The sequence below is a fragment of the Globicephala melas genome, chromosome 8, assembly GCF_963455315.2.
Source record: "Globicephala melas chromosome 8, mGloMel1.2, whole genome shotgun sequence".
NCBI lineage: Eukaryota > Metazoa > Chordata > Mammalia > Artiodactyla > Delphinidae > Globicephala > Globicephala melas.
This window is the reverse complement of record NC_083321.1, coordinates 77165082-77182970: the sequence shown is the minus strand read 5'-3', so window position 1 is coordinate 77182970 and position 17889 is coordinate 77165082.

Genomic DNA, 17889 nt, shown 5'->3' with positions numbered 1-17889 from the left:
AAGATTAAAATGATTGTTAAATAGGACTATTAAAAAAACTATTCACGGGCTTCCCTTGTGGCGCAGTGGTTGAGAGTCCGCTTGCCAATGCAGGGGACACGAGCTCGTGCCCCGGTCCGGGAAGATCCCACATGCCGCGGGGCGGCTAGGCCCGTGAGCCACGGCCGCTGAGCCGGCGCGTCTGGAGCCTGTGACCCGCAACGGGAGAGGCCACAACAGTGAGAGGCCCGCGTACCACAAAAAAAAAAAAAAAAAGTATTCACATATCAACATAATATCTTTTTTTTTCCCCCTTCTTTATTGGAGTATAATTGCTTTACAATGATGTGGTAGTTTCTGCTTTATAACAAAGTGAATCAGTTATACATATACATATGTTCCCATATCTCTTCCCTCTTGCGTCTCCCTCCCTCCCACCCTCCAGACGGTCACAAAGCACCAAGCTGATATCCCTGCGCTATGCGGCTGCTTCCCACTAGCTATGTCCAAACGTGATGTCCATGCCACTCTCTCACTTTGTCACAGCTTACCCATCCCCCTCCCCATATCCTCAAGTACATTCTCTAGTAGGTCTGTGTCTTTATTCCCAACTTACCCCAAGGTTCTTCATAACATTTTTTTTCTTAGATTCCATATATATGTGTTAGCATATGGTAATTGTTTTTCTTTCTCACTTACTTCACTCTGTATGACAGACTCTAGGTCCATCCACCTCACTACAAAAAACTCAATTGCGTTTCTTTTATGGCTGAGTAATATTCCATTATATATATATGCCACATCTTCTTTATCTATTCATCCAATGATGGACACTTAGGTTGCTTCCATCTCCTGACTATTGTAAATAGAGCTGCAATGAACATTTTGGTACATGACTCTTTTTGAATTATGGTTTCCTCAGGGTATATGCACAGTAGTGGGATTGATGGGTCATATGGTAGTTCTATTTGTAGATTTTTAAGGAACCTCCATACTGTTATCCATAGTGGCTGTATCAATTTACATTCCCACCAGCAGTACAAGGTGTTCCCTTTTCTCCACACCCTCTCCAGCTTTTATTGTTTCTAGATTTTTTGATGATGGCCATTCTGACTGGTGTGAGATGATATCTCATTGTAGTTTTGATTTGCATTTCTCTAATGATTAATGATGTTGAGCATTCTTTCATGTGTTTGTTGGCAGTCTGTATATCTTCTTTGGAGAAATGTATGTTTAGGTCTTCTGCCCATTTTTGGATTGGGTTTTTTGTTTATTTGTTATTGAGCTGCATGAGCTGCTTGTAAATTTTGGACATTAATCCTTTGTCAGTTGCTTCATTTGCAAATATTTTCTCCCATTCTGAGGGCTGTCTTTTGGTCTTGTTTATGGGTTCCTTTGCTGTGCAAAAGCTTTTAAGTTGCATTAGGTCCCATTTGTTTAATTGTGTTTTTATTTCCATTTCTCTAGGAGGTGGGTCAAAAAGGATCTTGCTGTGATTTATGTCATAGAGTGTTCTGCCTATGTTTTCCTCTAAGAGTTTGATAGTTTCTGGCCTTACATTCAGGTCTTTAATTCATTTTGAGTTTATTTTTTGTATGGTGCTAGGGAGTGATCTAATCTCATACTTTTACATGTAGCTGTCCAGTTTTCCCAGCACCACTTATTGAAGTGGCTGTCCTTTCCCCACTGTACATTCCTGCCTCCTTTATCAAAGACAAGGTGACCATATGTGCATGGGTTTATCTCTGGGCTTTCTATCCTGTTCCATTGATCTATGTTTCTGTTTTTGTGCCAGTACCATACTGTCTAGATTACTGTAGCTTTGTAGTACAGTCTGAAGTCAGGGAGCCTGATTCCTCCAGCTCTGTTTTTCGTTCTCAAGATTGCTTTGGCTATTCTGGGTCTTTTGTGATTCCATACAAATTGTGAAATTTTTTGTTCTAGTTCTGTGAAAAATGCCAGTGGTAGTTTGATAGGGATTGCATTGAATCTGTAGATTGCTTTGGGTATCTGTACATTGCTTTCACAATGTCGATTCTTTCAATCCAAGAACATGGTATATCTCTCCATCTATTTGTATCATCTTTAATTTCTTTCATCAGTGTCTTATAATTTTCTGCATACACGTCTTTTTTCTCCTTAGGTAGGATTATTCCTAGATATTTTATTCTTTTTGTTGCAGTGGTAAATGGGAGTGTTTTCTTGATTTCACTTTCAGTTTTTTCATCATTAGTGTGTAGGAATGCCAGAGATTTCTGTGCATTAATTTTGTATCCTGCTACTTTACCAAATTCAATGATTAGCTCTAGTAGTTTTCTGGTAGCATCTTTAGGATTCTCTCTATATAGTATCATGTCATCTGCAAACAATGACAGCTTTACTTTTTTTCTGATTTGGATTCCTTTTATTTCCTTTTCTTCTCTGATTGCTGTGGCTAAAACTTCCATAACTATGTTGAATAAGAGTGGTGAGAGTGGGCAACCTTGTTTTGTTCCTGATCTTAGTGGAAATGCTTTCAGTTTTTCACCATTGAGGACGATGTTGGCTGTGGGTTTGTCATATATGGCCTTTATTATGTTGAGGAAATTTCCCTCTATGCCTACTTTCTGGAGGCTCTTTATCATAAATGGGTGTTGAATTTTGTCGAAAGTTTTCTCTGCATCTATTGAGATGACCATATAGTTTTTCTCCTTCAATTTGTTAATACGGTGTATCACATTGATTGATTTGCGTATATTGAAGAATCCTTATCTTCCTGGAATAAACCCCACTTGATCATGGTATATGATCCTTTTAATGTGCTGTTGGATTCTGTTTACTAGTATTTTGTTGAGGATTTTTGCATCTATGTTCATCAGTGATATTGGCCTGTAGTTTTCTTTCTTTGTGACATCTTTGTCTGGTTTTGGTATCAGGGTGATGGTGGCCTCATAGAATGAGATTGGGAGTGTTCCTCCCTCTGCTATATTTTGGCAGAGTTTGAGAAGGATAGGTGTTAGCTCTTCTCTAAATGTTTGATAAAATTCGCCTGTGAAGCCATCTGGTCCTGGGCTTTTGTTTGTTGGAAGACTTTTAATCACAGTCTGAATTTCAGTGCTTGTGATCGGTCTGTTCATATTTTCTATTTCTTCCTGATTCAGTCTTGGCAGGTTGTGCATTTCTAAGAATTTGTCCATTTCTTCCAGGTTGTCCCTTTTATTGGCATAGAGTTGCTTGTAGTAATCTCGCATGATCTTTTGTATTTCTGCAGTGTCAGTTTTTACTTCTCCTTTTTCATTTCTAATTCTATTGATTTGAGTCTTCCTTTTATTTTTGATGAGTCTGGCTACTGGTTTATCAATTTTGTTTATCTTCTCAAAGAACCAACTTTTAGTTTTATTGATCTTTGCTATCATTTCCTTCATTTCTTTTTCATTTATTTCTGATCTGATCTTTATGATTTCTTTCCTTCTGCTAACTTTGGGGTTTTTTTGTTCTTATTTCTCTAATTGCTTTAGGTGCAAGGTTAGGTTGTTTATTCGAGATGTTTCCTGTTTCTTAAGGTAGGATTGTATTGCTATAAACTTCCCTCTCAGAAATGCTTTTGCTGCATCCCATAGGTTTTGGGTCATCGTGTCTCCATTGTCATTTGTTTCTAGGTATTTTTTGATTTCCTCTTTGATTTCTTCAGTGATCACTTCATTATTAAGTAGTGCATTGTTTAGCCTCCATATGTTTTTATTTTTTACAAATCTTTTCCTGCAATTGATATCTAGTCTCATAGCAGTGTGGTCGGAAAAGATACTTGATTACTTGATAAAATTTCAATTTTCTTAAATTTACCAAGGCTTGATTTGTGACCCAAGATATGATCTATCCTGGAGAATGTTCTATGAGCACTTGAGAAAAATGTGTATTCTGTTGTTTTTGGATGGAATGTCCTATAAATATCAATTAAGTCCATCTTGTTTAATGTATCATTTAAAGCTTGTGTTTCCTTATTTATTTTCATTTTGGATGATCTGTCCATGGGTGAAAGTGGGGTGTTAAAGTCCCCTACTATGATTGTGTTACTGTCGATTTCCCCTTTTATGGCTGTTAGTATTTGCCTTATGTATTGAGGTGCTCCTATGTTGGGGGCATAAATATTTACAATTGTTATATCTTCTTCTTGGATCGATCCCTTGATCATTATGAAGTGTCCTTCTTTGTCTCTTCTAATAGTCTTTATTTTAAAGCCTATTTTGTCTGATATGAGAATTGCTACTCCAGCTTTCTTTTGGTTTCCATTTGCATGGAATACCTTATTCCATCCCCTCACTTTCAGTCTGTATGTGTCTCTAGGTCTGAAGTGGGTTTCTTGTAGACAGCATATATATGGGTCTTGTTTTTGTATCCATTCAGCCAGTCTGTGTCTTTTGGTGGGAGCATTTAATCCATTTACATTTAAGGTAATTATCGATATGTATGTTCCTATTCCCATTTTCTTAATTGTTTTGGGTTGGTTATTGTAGGTCTTTTCCTTCTCTTGTGTTTCTTGCCTAGAGAAGATCCTTTAGCATTTGTTGTAAAGCTGGTTTGGTGGTGCTGAACTCTCTCAGCTTTTGCTTGTCTGTAAAGCTTTTAATTTCTCCATCAAATCTGAATGAGATCCTTGCTGGGTAGAGTAATCTTGGGTGTAGGTTTTTATCCTTCGTTACTTTAAATATGTCCTGCCAGTCCCTTCTGGCTTGCAGAGCTTCTGCTGAAAGATTAGCTGTTAACCTTATGGGGATTCCCTTGTGTGTTATTTGTTGTTTTTCCCTTGCTACTTTTAATATGTTTTCTTTGTATTTAATTTTTGACAGTTTGATTAATATGTGTCTTGGCATGTTTCTCCTTGGATTTATCCTGTATGGGACTCTCTGTGCTTCCTGGACTTCATTAAGTATTTCCTTTCCCATATTAGGGAAGTTTTCAACTATAATCTCTTCAAATATTTTCTCATTCCCTTTCTTTTTCTCTTCTTCTTCTGGAACCCCTATAATTCGAATGTTGGTGCATTTAATGTTGTCCCAGAGGTCTCTGAGATTGTCCTCAATTCTTTTCATTCTTTTTTCTTTATTCTGCTCTACAGTAGTTATTTCCACTATTTTATCTTCCAGGTCACTTATCCGTTCTTCTGCCTCAGCTATTCTGCTATTGATCCCTTCTAGAGTATTTTTAATTTCATTTATTGTGTTGTTCATCTTTGCTCGTTTCATCTTTAGTTCTTCTAGGTCCTTGTTAAATGTTTCTTGCATTTTCTCCATTGTATTTCTAAGATTTTGGATTATCTTTACTATCATTATTCTGAATTCTTTTTCAGGTAGACTGCCTATTTCCTCTTCATTTGTTAGGTCTGGTGGGTTTTTATCTTCCTCCTTCATCTACTGTGTGTTCTTCTGTCTTCTCATTTTTCTTACGTTACTGTGTTTGGGGTCTCCTTTTTGCAGGCTGCAGGTTCGTAGTTCCCATTGTTTTTGGTGTCTGTCCCCAGTGGCTAAAGTTGGTTCAGTGGGTTGTGTAGCCTTCCTGGTGGAGGGGACTAGTGCATGTGTTCTGGTGGATGAGGCTGGATCTTTTCTTTCTGGTGGGCAGGTCCATGTCTGGTGTTGTATTTTGGGGTGCCTGTGGCCTTATTATTATTTTACGCAGCCTCTCTGCTAATGGGTTGGGTTGTGTTCCTGTCTTGCTAGTTGTTTGGCATAGGGTGTCCAACACTGTAGCTTGCTGGTCATTGAGTGAAGCTGGGTATTGGTGTTGAGATGGAGATCTCTGGGAGAGCTTTCACCATTTGATATTACTTGGAGCTGGGAGGTCTCTTGTGGACCAGTATCCTGAAGTTGGCTCTCCCACCTCAGAGGCACAGCACTGGCTCCAGGCTGTAGCACCAAGAGCCTTTCCTCCACATGGCTCCGAATAAAAGGGAGAAAAAGTAGAAAGAAAGAAAGAAAGAAAGAAAGAGGATTAAAAGAAGTAAAATAAAGTAAGATAAAATAAAGTTATTAAAATAAAAAAAATTATTAAGAAAAAAAATTTTTTTAAGTAAAAAAAACCAAAAAAACACATGGACGGATAGAACCCTAGGACAAATGGTGAAAGCAAAGCTATACAGACAAAATCTCACATGGAAGCAGACACATACACACTCACCAAAAGAGGAAAAGGTGAAAAAATAAATCTTGCTCTCAAAGTTCACCTCCTCAATTTGGGATGATACGTTATCTATTCAGGTATTCCACAGATGCAGGTACATCAAGTTGATTGTGGAGATTTAATTCGCTGCTCCTGAGGCTGCTGGGAGAGATTTCCCTTTCTCTTCTTTGTTCACACATCTCCCAGGGCTCAGCTTTGGATTTGGCCCCGCCTCTGCGTGTAGGTCGCCTGAGGGCGTCTGTTCTTCGCTCAGACAGGACGGGGTTAAAGGAGCCGCTGATTCGGGGGCTCTGGCTCACTCAGGCCGCGGGGAGGGAGGGACATGATGTGGGGCGAGGCTTCAGTGGCAGAGGTTGGCAGGACTTTGCACCAGCCTGAGGCGCGCCGTGCGTTCTCCTGGGTAAGTCGTCCGTGGATCCCGGGACCCTGGCAGTGGCGGGCTGCACAGGCTCCCCGGAAGGGGGGTGTGGAGAGTGACCTGTGCTCGCACACAGGCTTCTTGGTGGTGGCAGCAGCAGCTTTAGCATCTCATGCCCGTCTCTGTGGTCCACGCTGTTAGCCGCGGCTCACGCCCATCTCTGGAGCTCCTTTAAGCAGTGCTCTTAATTCCCTCTCCTCGCGCACCAGGAAACAAAGAGGGAAGAAGAAGTCTCTTGCCTCTTCGGCAGGTCCAGACTTTTCCCCGGACTCTCTCCCGGCTAGCAGTGGTGCACTAACCCCTTCAGACTGTGTTCACACCGCCAACCCCAGTCCTCTCCCTGTGCTCCGACCGAAGCCCGAGTCTCAGCTCCCAGCCCCGCCCGCCCCGGCGGGTGAGCAGACAAGCCTCTCGGGCTGGTGAGTGCCGGTCGGCACCGATCCTCTGTGCGGGAATCTCCCCACTTTGCCCTCCACACCCCTGTGGCTGCGCTCTCTTCCGTGGCTCCGAATCTTCCCCCCTCCGCCACCTGCAGTGTCCGCCCGCGAAGGGGCTTCCTAGTGTGTGGAAAACTTTCCTCCTTGACATCTCCCTCTCACTGGTGCAGGGTCCGTCCCTATTCTTTTGTCTCTGTTTATTCTTTTTTCTTTTGCCCTACCCAGGTACGTGGGTAGTTTCTTGCCTTTTGGGAGGTCTGAGGTCTTCTGCCAGCGTTCAGTGGGTGTTCTATAGGAGCGGTTCCGTGTGTGGATGTATTTCTGATGTATATGTGGGGAGGAAGCTGATCTCCGCGTCTTAGTCTTCCGCCATCTTAGGGAATTCCCAGCCAACGTAATGTCTTAAGCAAAGTCAAAAGACTAGGGACAAACTGGGAAACATTTCTACATCTTGTATCACAGATCGAGAACAAATTTCCCTTAAAGAACTGTTTCATATTCATGAGAAAAAAATCCAGCAGCTCAAGAATAAAATGGGAAAATGATCTGAATGGAAAATTAAAAGAAATACAAATGAGCCTTAAATTTATGAAAGATGCTCAGTTTGACTTATAATAAGTGACATGCAAATTAAACCTGCAGAGGTATTGCTTACCGGTTGAATTGGCAAAATGCCAAAAGCAGGACATCGCACTGTTGGTAAGGTAGAACTGGCACTCTTATAATTTACTGGTGGGAGTATGAAAATGGAACAACTTCTAAACTCTAAAATTTGTTTGTATTCATTCATCAAATTACAAATGCTTGTACACTTTCCTTTAATTCAGCATTCTCACTTCTAGGACTCTAACCTATAGATATACTTGTGTATGTACAAAATGATGCATGTATGAGGGGATTTATTGCAGCATTATTTGAAATGGCAAAAGATTGGAAATAATACATGTTACTAATAGGAAGCCATTATGTTATATCCACACAACCCAATTCTGTGCAGCTGTGAAAAAAATTGTGAGTTTTATATATTGATATAGGAGATATGTAGGATATATTAAGTGAAAAAGCAAGGTGCAGAGCAGTGTGTATAATATGCTACTATTTGTGTAAGTAAGGTGAGGGGGATTAAGAATATTTGTTGCTGTTGCTTAAGAGGGCTTAAAATCCCTCTTAGCTGACAGAGCAAGGAAATACATGTGTGTTTACTCACCCATGTATATACACATATCTATAAATATTTTAATACATAATCACTTGTGTCTAAATTAAACTAAACATGAGTTCATACCAGTGTCTCCAATTCTAACCCATTACCACGTGGATCACTTTAGCCTCCTCCCCTTGCTTCTCTGTAACCCCTGCTCTAACAGTGAGAAACCTGGCTCTCACGGTCCCTCATCAATTTAGTTAATTATTTAGTTTCAGCAGACATTCACGGTGGTATCAGAATTGTTAACACATATGACTGTGGGAAACAACTTTATCAATCAGACTACAAGGTTTGTGTGCAGTTCCTTTTTTCTTTAGTCTTACAGACTCCCTTCATTTCCAAGGTTACATAGGTCAGCAACTTTTCCCCCATTCCTTTCAGTGAGGTTGTTTCATAGACTTGTAACACTTTTAGATTCTTTGTCAATTTCTGTATTCCATCCCGGGATCCCTTACCTCCTAAACGATCTTCTAAATATTTGCATACTTTAAGGATAACTCTTTGTGTTGTAAAGTTTTATGGGTTTTGACAAGTGAAGTGCAGTGTCATGTATGCACCATTACAGTATCATACAGAATTCGTACCCTAAAAAATCTAGAGGTAACATTTTAAAAACAGCTTTATGAGATATAAATCACATGTAGTAACTGTACTTACTTAAAGCAAGTGATGAGCAAAGTTTCAGATTGGAGATGCATCACTTTACAAGGTCTTCAGAAATATAAATCCCCTGAAGGAATATCATCTACTCAAAGACAGACATAAAGATGTATAAGTCACAAGTCTGAAGCTTTTTTATTTTTATTTTTTAACTTAACAAAAGTAATACACACTCATTGTAGAAAAATGAGCAAATAGAGATAAATAAAAAGGAATAAAAATGACATATAATCCTACCACTCAGAGATAATCTCTGTAAATACTTTAATGTCTATAATTCTCTTTTAAAAATGTATTTAGCTTTTTTTAAACAAAAATGGATATAAATGTTTAATATTATTGTTTCGTTACTCAATACTGCTTTGTGTTAGTCATGAGGCTGGTCCTAGGAATATAACTTTGTATCCTGTCTTTTCGTCAAAGAGTATTCAATATTATAAACATCTTTTCATGTCAATCAATATGCTTCTTTAACATCATTCCTGATGGTTGCATAGTATTTTATTTTATGGATATTACATAATTAATTTTGTAATCACAAATTTGTAATTACAAATCCTCCATTTTGGAAAACTAAATTATTCCCAGAGTTTTTGCTCTTGTTTTGCTAAATCTTTACACACATCTTCAATTCGTTTCTTGGGATAAGGTGCTAGAAGCAGAAACTACTGGTAATCTTGTTAGACAACTTCAAATTAGATCTCCCATCACTCATCTTTGTTCCCTGGGCCCCTGGGCTGCTGAGTTCCCTGTGATGATGCAGATGAACGGCCTGCTCACACGCACCACTGCCTCGGAGAAGATCTGCACGTCCCATGTCTCTCACCTCCAGGACTGAAGGTCACTTACAGTAAGGCCAGGAGGTTTCATTTCATCCACTGTCATTTGTGTATAACTTGCTTTCAAAAATTCAAAATGTATCAACAGAAAGTCTGAAAATTTTAAAGTTTTAGTCAATTTGCAAAATGTTTTCAAGTAAATTTTTAACCAGCCTCCCGTTTTGTTCTACATATTAAACAATTTGGTGTATGGCACATTGATGTAGTTAGGCCAAATGTGGATTTTTAAATACAATATTTTGGGAATTCCCTGGTGGTCCAGTGGTTAGGACTCTGTGCTTTCACTGCTGAGGGCCTGGGTTCAAACCCTGGTCAGGGAACGAAGATCCCACAAGCCTCGCGGTGCGACTAAAAAATAAAATAAAATACAATATTTTACATCTTATACCCACTTTATCAGTTCTGATTAATATCTCGGAATGTAATGTATACCATACAGACTCAATTTCCGTAGCTAGAACATATTCTAAGAATTCTTTGCCCGTTGATTGTTTGGAACTAGAATGTTTACCCATCAAAAGCAATGTTATAAATGGTTCTCAGTCCCTAAATTAGCACAAAAAATCCATCTCATTTATAGTGTGGCTGTAATATTAATCAGGAGTTCTGTGGTCAAGACCCCAACTCGGGTTACGCTGAGAAGGGAAGTTCCTCAAACAAGCCAGATGCCCAGTCCTGTTCAGTCGCTCCTGGGCACAGAGGCTCTGCTGCTGACAAACACAGGCAGAAGATAGGCACCTCCTGTCGGTGTGAAAGCCAGTACCTGGCTTTGTGGGGGGACCTCTTACCCTCACAAGTGCTGGTTTGACCTTAACTGGCTCAGGCTCTTTAAAACTAGAAGGTTCCATCTGGGACAGGGCCAACTGGGTAGCTGTGAGTGAAAGCAGCATGATGGGAACAGACTCCCCTTGGACACACCTTGGTGAGATAGGCCTGGAGTGATGCTCTCTCACATTTCACTTCCTCTGGGAATCTATTCCTGACTCTCGGTATCTGGGTCAGGTGTCCCACGTATGGGCTCTCTTAGCACACAGGGATGACCCAGACTGTGGCACACTCACCTGTCACTGCAGGTTTACACATCTGTGTGCTTTACCTTGGCTCAGTGGTTCTCAATCGTGGCTGCACATTAGAATTTTCTGGAGAGCTTCAAAAAATCCTGGTGCTCAGGCTATCCCCCTATCCGATTAAAGCACAATCTCTGGAGCTAGAGCCCACACATTAGGGTGTTCTCAAAGCTCCCCAAGGGATTCTAATATTCAACCACTTCCCTGAACAATGAGTTCTTTGAAAGCGGGCACTTGCTTATTCATCAATGGTATTAGAGGAGTTAATAAATCTCTTAGAATAGTGGTGGCATATACTCAGCTCTTAATACCTTGGTTATATTATTATTATTATCAGCAGTAACACTGGCAGTAGCAGTAGCAGTAACTCCCCACTGGCCAGTAGGGTTCCTGACGCATAGTGGGCGCCTTACCACCCACTGAACTCACACAAACTATATATTCTGAAGACAAAGAGAAGAGAGCACGAAAAAAAGAATGTTTTAGAAGGCTGGGTGATTCCATGGCCCCTTCCACTCTATAAAAATAGATGCTAGAGTAATCATGCAACTGGTGATCTGGGCCAGCTTTTCCTTCCCTCGGTCGTAGTCCTGAGTGCCTGCTTTCCAAATGAGCATCTTGTTGTCCCTATATATGGGCAATTTAAGGAGTTTTTGAGGGTAATTTTGACTCTATGTGATTTTGACCAATGTAGTTAACAGGATAAATTCATTGGGAGTCAAAAGTCTAAGGTTCTGTTCCTGGCTCTGCCACTTATTAGCTGTATGGCTTTGAGCAAGTTTCTCCGAACTTCTGGGCCTCGTTCTTCTCTTCCGAGTTCCTCCATTCTCTGATTTTGACACCTGGATGAACCCCGTCTTATACCATCTTGTCTGCCTCTGTGAGTCTGATGAATCAGGCTCCCCAGTCATGACTGTGTTGACCTCACTCCCGGCTACCCTGTCCCCTTGCCCGGCAAGGCTATCTCCCCACCAATGCCCCACGAGGCCTCCCCATGCCTGGGGTGGTGCAAGGGAAGTTGTTCCTATCAGTCCTGACTAGTTCAGCAGCGATGTGAGTTGAATAGTCTTGGAAACAGTTGCCATTTACACCTTTAGCCCTAAGGAAAAACACTCTGCTGTGGCCAAGGGGAAAGGGCAGTACCATAAACAAGTCTCTTCTTTCCTAGATGCTGGTTCTGGGGAATAAAGAGAGCTCTAGGAGTCCATCTCAGGCTTTAGGGCATTTCTTTAAAAAAGAAAAAGGAAAAAACAGGACCATTTGAGGTTTTACTCAGTCAGCTTGGCCTTTGCCCTACTTGTCCCGATCAAGGGAGGTTTCTCAGCCTGGCGGCCTCATCAGGAACAGCTGGACAGATGCCAACAGCAGCCCTCCCACCCCCCCCAAACGCCATATACTGTAAACAAGGTGTGAAGTGCTAATCAAACACACATGGCATTCTGGTCAATTTTAAAATACACAAAGCCAATTGGAGAAATGAGGTCAATTCCTGTCAGGGATGAAATAACAGAATTGCCAACATTCTCTTGTTGTACTTAAAATTCTAAATGAGAGGCTTTGGGTAGGACCAGGGATTTTTATTTTAACTATGTACAGATATGTTCTAACGGGATTTGACCTGAACTTAAAAACTGTGAAGTGACAAATCTTTTAGATCCATGTTGTGCATTTGGAACTGTTGTATGTTAGTTTGGGTTTCTTTCAGTTTTGCTCTTGATTTTAAAGGGGTTGTGGATTGAGCTTATTTGTGGAGTTTCCTGGGTGTCATGTTAGAGTTTAATGAGATCAAACACACTCTAGAGTTGCCCATTAAATTCATCACCTAAATCAGTTGTTCTTCATAACAAAACAGGATTAACAGAGCAGCAACCTCTATTTTTTATCTCCATCTAGCCAACACATCTCTCATGGCTCCCCAAATCTTTATGGGTTAACAACGATCACAATCATAGTTAGATAACTGTGAAATTCAGGTTGGCCTCTCTCTTGAGATGGTCAGCTCCATGAGCGCAGGGATGTTGCCCTGTTCATCACCTAGCAGGTGCTCTCTCTATACATTGACTGAAGAGTTTCTCCTATGTGGGTTGCTTACTCTCTGGCATTTGTTTTACTCTACAAATTCATTTATCTTTTTCCCAGACACGATTCAATCTTCTCTTGAATGGAAAGGCCGGAGACAATTCCTTCAGGACTTATCCCTCTCTGGAGGAGTGAACTGTGAAGGGTACGAGGAACTCATCAACACCGAGCCACCGAGGTCTTGTTGTGACTCCTCTTATAGGCAGCCACCTTTGAGAGCTTCTGGAACCACCTATCACCCATCACCTGTTCTCTGGTGGCACAGCTGCACTCGTCTGTTGCCACGGGTCTTCAGGGAGCCACACAGAAATGAGGTTAAACTGAGGTAGTACTTTAAGATACTTTTCAAGTGTCATCTCTGCTCATACTGGCTTGTGATTGCTGCACACCAGCTGAGTTGCTTGTGCCGTCACTGAAGTGCCGACATCATATCTCAACTCATGGGCAGTGCTGAAGAGTTTCGACTGGATTTTTGCTTTAGCACATATGGAAGCACTACTGCCTCTTGTTGACAGTAAGTCTGTGACTTCAGTTTTCTTCAGGCCTTTTAGTTGGTCCATTTCTGTTCAAAGACCCACCCCCCTCCCCCTGCCACAATGGGGTCATGTGGCATTACTCATTTAGCCTATGAGTAGCTACTCTTGGTGGACTCATGAGGTTAGATTTTCCATAGTTTTTCTTTGCTTGAGGTAAGTTTCACAAGTTAGGAATCTGCTCAGACACCAGATTTCCTAATTTCTATCTCTGTATGATAAATAGAATTATTACCATCTACAGTACTTCACTGTCTGAGCAAAGTCTGATTATACCATTGGAGAAACTAATTCAGTTGCCTTTGAAATGACTTCCCCTCCTGTCTTCCATTTGCCATGTAGAAAAAAACTGACCCATAGTATTATGGGAGTGGATCAAAGGTACCCTGAGTTCACTGTTAATCTCTGGGACTGTATATGCAGGTATCTATATTTTTTTCTCTCTTGTGTTCAGCCCATTTTGTTACCCTTTGGATAAGTTCAATCATAATGCCCTTAAATTATGATTGGATAGCCTGTACTTCAAATAATTTTTCATGGCATCGTAAGACCTTCAAAGGCCTCCATTGTTCATTGAATATTAAAAATTTTCACCCAGGAACTCAAGCCATACACAGCACATGGTGGCAAGAGGTCAGGTTTTGGAGCCAGACTGCCCAAATCCTCTACTCAAAGGTGTGGGAACTCTATGCTAGTTTTCTTATCTGCAGAACTAGGATAGGACCTACCTCACTGGGTTGTTGCCAGGATTAAATGAGTTAATACATGGAAAGTGCTTGGCCTACAGTGAGCACTCAATACATACTATTATCATCTGGTCCTGGCCATGGAGTGTGGTAAACTCCATGATGGCAGGGATTTGTGTCTACCATAAGAGAGTAGTCCCAGGAGGAAGTAATCTTTCCCTAGACAATACTCTCATGGTACATTGTGTGAACTACTCTTCAGCACTTAGCAGTCTTATCTCTTCTAATTTTGTGAGCAACTTGAGGAAGTTACCATACCATTTATTGCTCAAGACTAGAATATTACCTGGTAGTGTGTTTGCTGAATCTACGTATACATGATTCCTAAAAATGGACAGAAGACTTAATAACCTATTAGAGCATTGCCATTGTTGTGGCAATCTTTCTAGGATTACCTCTGTGTGGAAGGCACAGTCCCGTCTGCGGTGGGGCAAGGGATAGGGAAGAGGCCCCATGAGTATGGTTAGCCTGTACACACAGTTTCCCAGTTATGGGCTATGCCCTCAACTTCTACCAGTCACTTCACATAGTGTGGGATTTGGACCTAGGTTTGAGGCACTTAATTAGGAATAGCAGTAATAATACCTATAACATATCCTATAGGACTTGGAGTGATCAAATAAGGTAACATGTACAAATGTTTTGATAATTATTATAGAATATTCTTCATTATTGTTGAAAACAAACAGCATACTTACATAAAAATGGGAAGGGGTAGGTTACTTGCTGTGTATACTAACGAGAGCAGGCAGAGAGGTTCATGCACCTATGCAAGTACCCTGAGTAGACTAAGTTTGAAGGACCATTTTGAATTATCCAATAACAACATATTGTTGTTGCCATCTAAACAAGATGATGAGAAAGATCGTATTCATGTTGAAAAACAATATTGCTTTTAAAGAATGTCAATAGTTTACCAGTTATCCCTATAACATTTTGTTTTGGTCCGTATAACCAGTGTCAGAGGCTGTATAAATTACAGTATTTTCATTTTACCCTTGATAGCAAAAGTTTCAGAGTCTTCAAGCCCCACAGTAAGTGATGGCAGTGGGATGTCAGCTTGATGGGGAAGAACCTGCTTTTGAAATCTGCCATATTTAGCACGGTACAACGATGAAACTGTTGGAAATGTTCAGGTCTTGAGAACTTTGATGATTTTAGAAGACTGATCGGGATTCGGTCAATAGCTAATTTTTAGTTCAAATCAATGTTAAATTTCCTAAACAACATTCCAGATGTAGCCAGGGCTTTCCACTCCATTCCAGATCAAAGATGTGCCCTCAAAGGGGAGTTCGGAGCTGTTTAACATACACATGTCCCATGAGGCATCAGCTGTTTTTCGATTGGACAGTACATGGGCTCATGCTGTGTAAGGTTTGGATTGTAAAAGACAACTAAATCTCAAGTCCATATTCTACTCTGGCCAGTCTTGTTGAGGTTGTATTATAGGGCTCAAGAGACTTGTTGGTGTCCAGAAGAAACACTTCAGCAGATGGCCTCCTTCAGAAGATACTGCACATGTAGCTTTGCACAGTGTGACTTCAAGCTACTCAGTAGGCTGGCAGTTCATGAATATGATTCTTTGTATCTTTCATAAAATCTAAGGTCCTGATTCATGGTCACCCCAGTGATTGGAATCTCATACAGCTGTGATATTCTGATCATCATTCAGATCTTCATCACTGAGCCAATGAGATGCCTCTGTTGAACCCTGGCTATAGATACGCTTACCTCTTAATTGGTAGAAAGTGGTGCTTAAAAACAAGTTGCTACAAAGCTCACTTAAGGAGAAATGATCTTCAGCCCAGTTTCCTAGTCCATTTATCACTATGTTGGCTTTGGTAGCTCATAGAGATACTACTGAAATGCAGCAGTGCGTTTTCCTCAGATTCTGCCACTTAATCCACAGCTTTGAGAAAATGAATTTCTCTTCTAACTGGCTACATAGAGCATCATTTTAATCCTGTGTAAATCCACTATACACAAGAACTTGATTTGTAACTGATAAAAACATCCTTAAATGGAACTGAGGTGTGATTTCTAATAATATCCTACAATGAAAATTATACTCAAAGGGTGATGTTTAGGGGCCTCTCTGGTGGCGCAGTGCTTGAGAGTCTGCCTGCCGATGCAGGGGACGTGGGTTCGTGCCCCGGTCTGGGAAGATCCCACATGCCGCGGAGCGGCTGGGCCCGTGAGCCATGGCCGCTGAGCCTGCGCGTCCGGAGCCTGTGCTCCGCAACGGGAGAGGCCACAACAGTGAGAGGCCCGCGTACCAAGAGGAAAAAAAAAAAAGAAAGGTGATGTTTAGCTCACAGACTACTTTATAGGGACTCTGTGAAGGTCATAGGAACTATAGTCTCAACATAAAATATACTTGAGACATAAGGAAATATGGGTAAAGTTGTGTCCTAACCCTAAGAAATAATTTAACAGCCTTAAAAGTCACGTTAAGTAACAGGACATCTTCCTGATTTAGATGCTATTTTTTTCTTTTGTTGTTTCTTAGAGAGGTTTCCTTTAGTAAGAATTAAGCACTGTCCATTCATTTACTTTGCATATAAACCAGTATCAACTTCACAAAGTTACAGTAACTCTAGTATTTAATAGTTTCACTTAAAAAAAAAAAAATCCAAGTGCCAGGTTAGCTGCTTAGGAATTTTACATAATTAGACTCTTTGCTCAGATTATCTCCAAATAGCACACACACAGATCCAGTTTTGTTTCGAACTTCTAACAGGGTCCTCACAGCTTAGATATCAAGTCACCTAGTTCAGGAATTTTGTTTTTGGTTAAAATATGGCAGATTAAAAAATTCAGAGTATCTTTTCAATATCATCTTATTTGCTAGTGTCTTGATTCTGCAACTGTTTTCATTTGTGGTAGTATTAAGTTTGCCAGCTTAAGGCTATGTTTATGGTTAGAAAAATATTAATTTTACTTATATCAGAGCCTTTTGTATCCAAATATTGGAAAAAATATTCCGTGTTTGATTTGGAAAAACTGTAGTACTAAATGTCACAGAATTCTCATCTGATATCTAATTCAGTAAATTTTTAATTGAAGAAGACTGTTCAAGTTTTTCAGGATTACTTAAATAAAGCAATTAAATGCCAACAGTTTAAAGCAGGATAGGGACAACATGGAGATACCCTGCCAAAGACATGGTTGATTCCAGAAGCAACAGTGCACATGCAACCCTGAAGCCCAGGGGAAAGCAGTATGTGAATTTACCCATAAATACCAAATAAAGCCAGATTTTCAATATAATTGACAGTTGCCAAGACCAGGGATGGTCTAGTTGCCATTACAGGAGGTAAGAAAATGTGATGGGGGTCCCTTGGGGCTGCTCTTCTTTTACAACCTCAGCTGACAAGATGGAAATCAAGGGAGATTAAATGCAACTCACTGGTCTGCAGACCACCCCCTGCAGTTATCACCAATGTTTCCTTTTGTTACCAGTCCTTGTTCTCTCTAGAGGCTATTTCTCCTGAGTATTTTACTGACTCAGACTGACTAAATCAGTTACCTAAAAGGTTGTACAATTCTGGTTCACAGGCTCCAGAATGACTTCAAGTCATCCAACATAAAGCACACCACCTCTTAGAGCAACTCCCTAGTAAGAGGTGCAATGTCTATAGATACAAGGTATGGTTTTGAGCTAAAATCTACAACCACTACATTTTGCACAAGGGGAACGATAAATTTCATGCTCCACAAAATTAGTGTTCTACTATCATAAAGAAATTATACATAATAAAACACTGT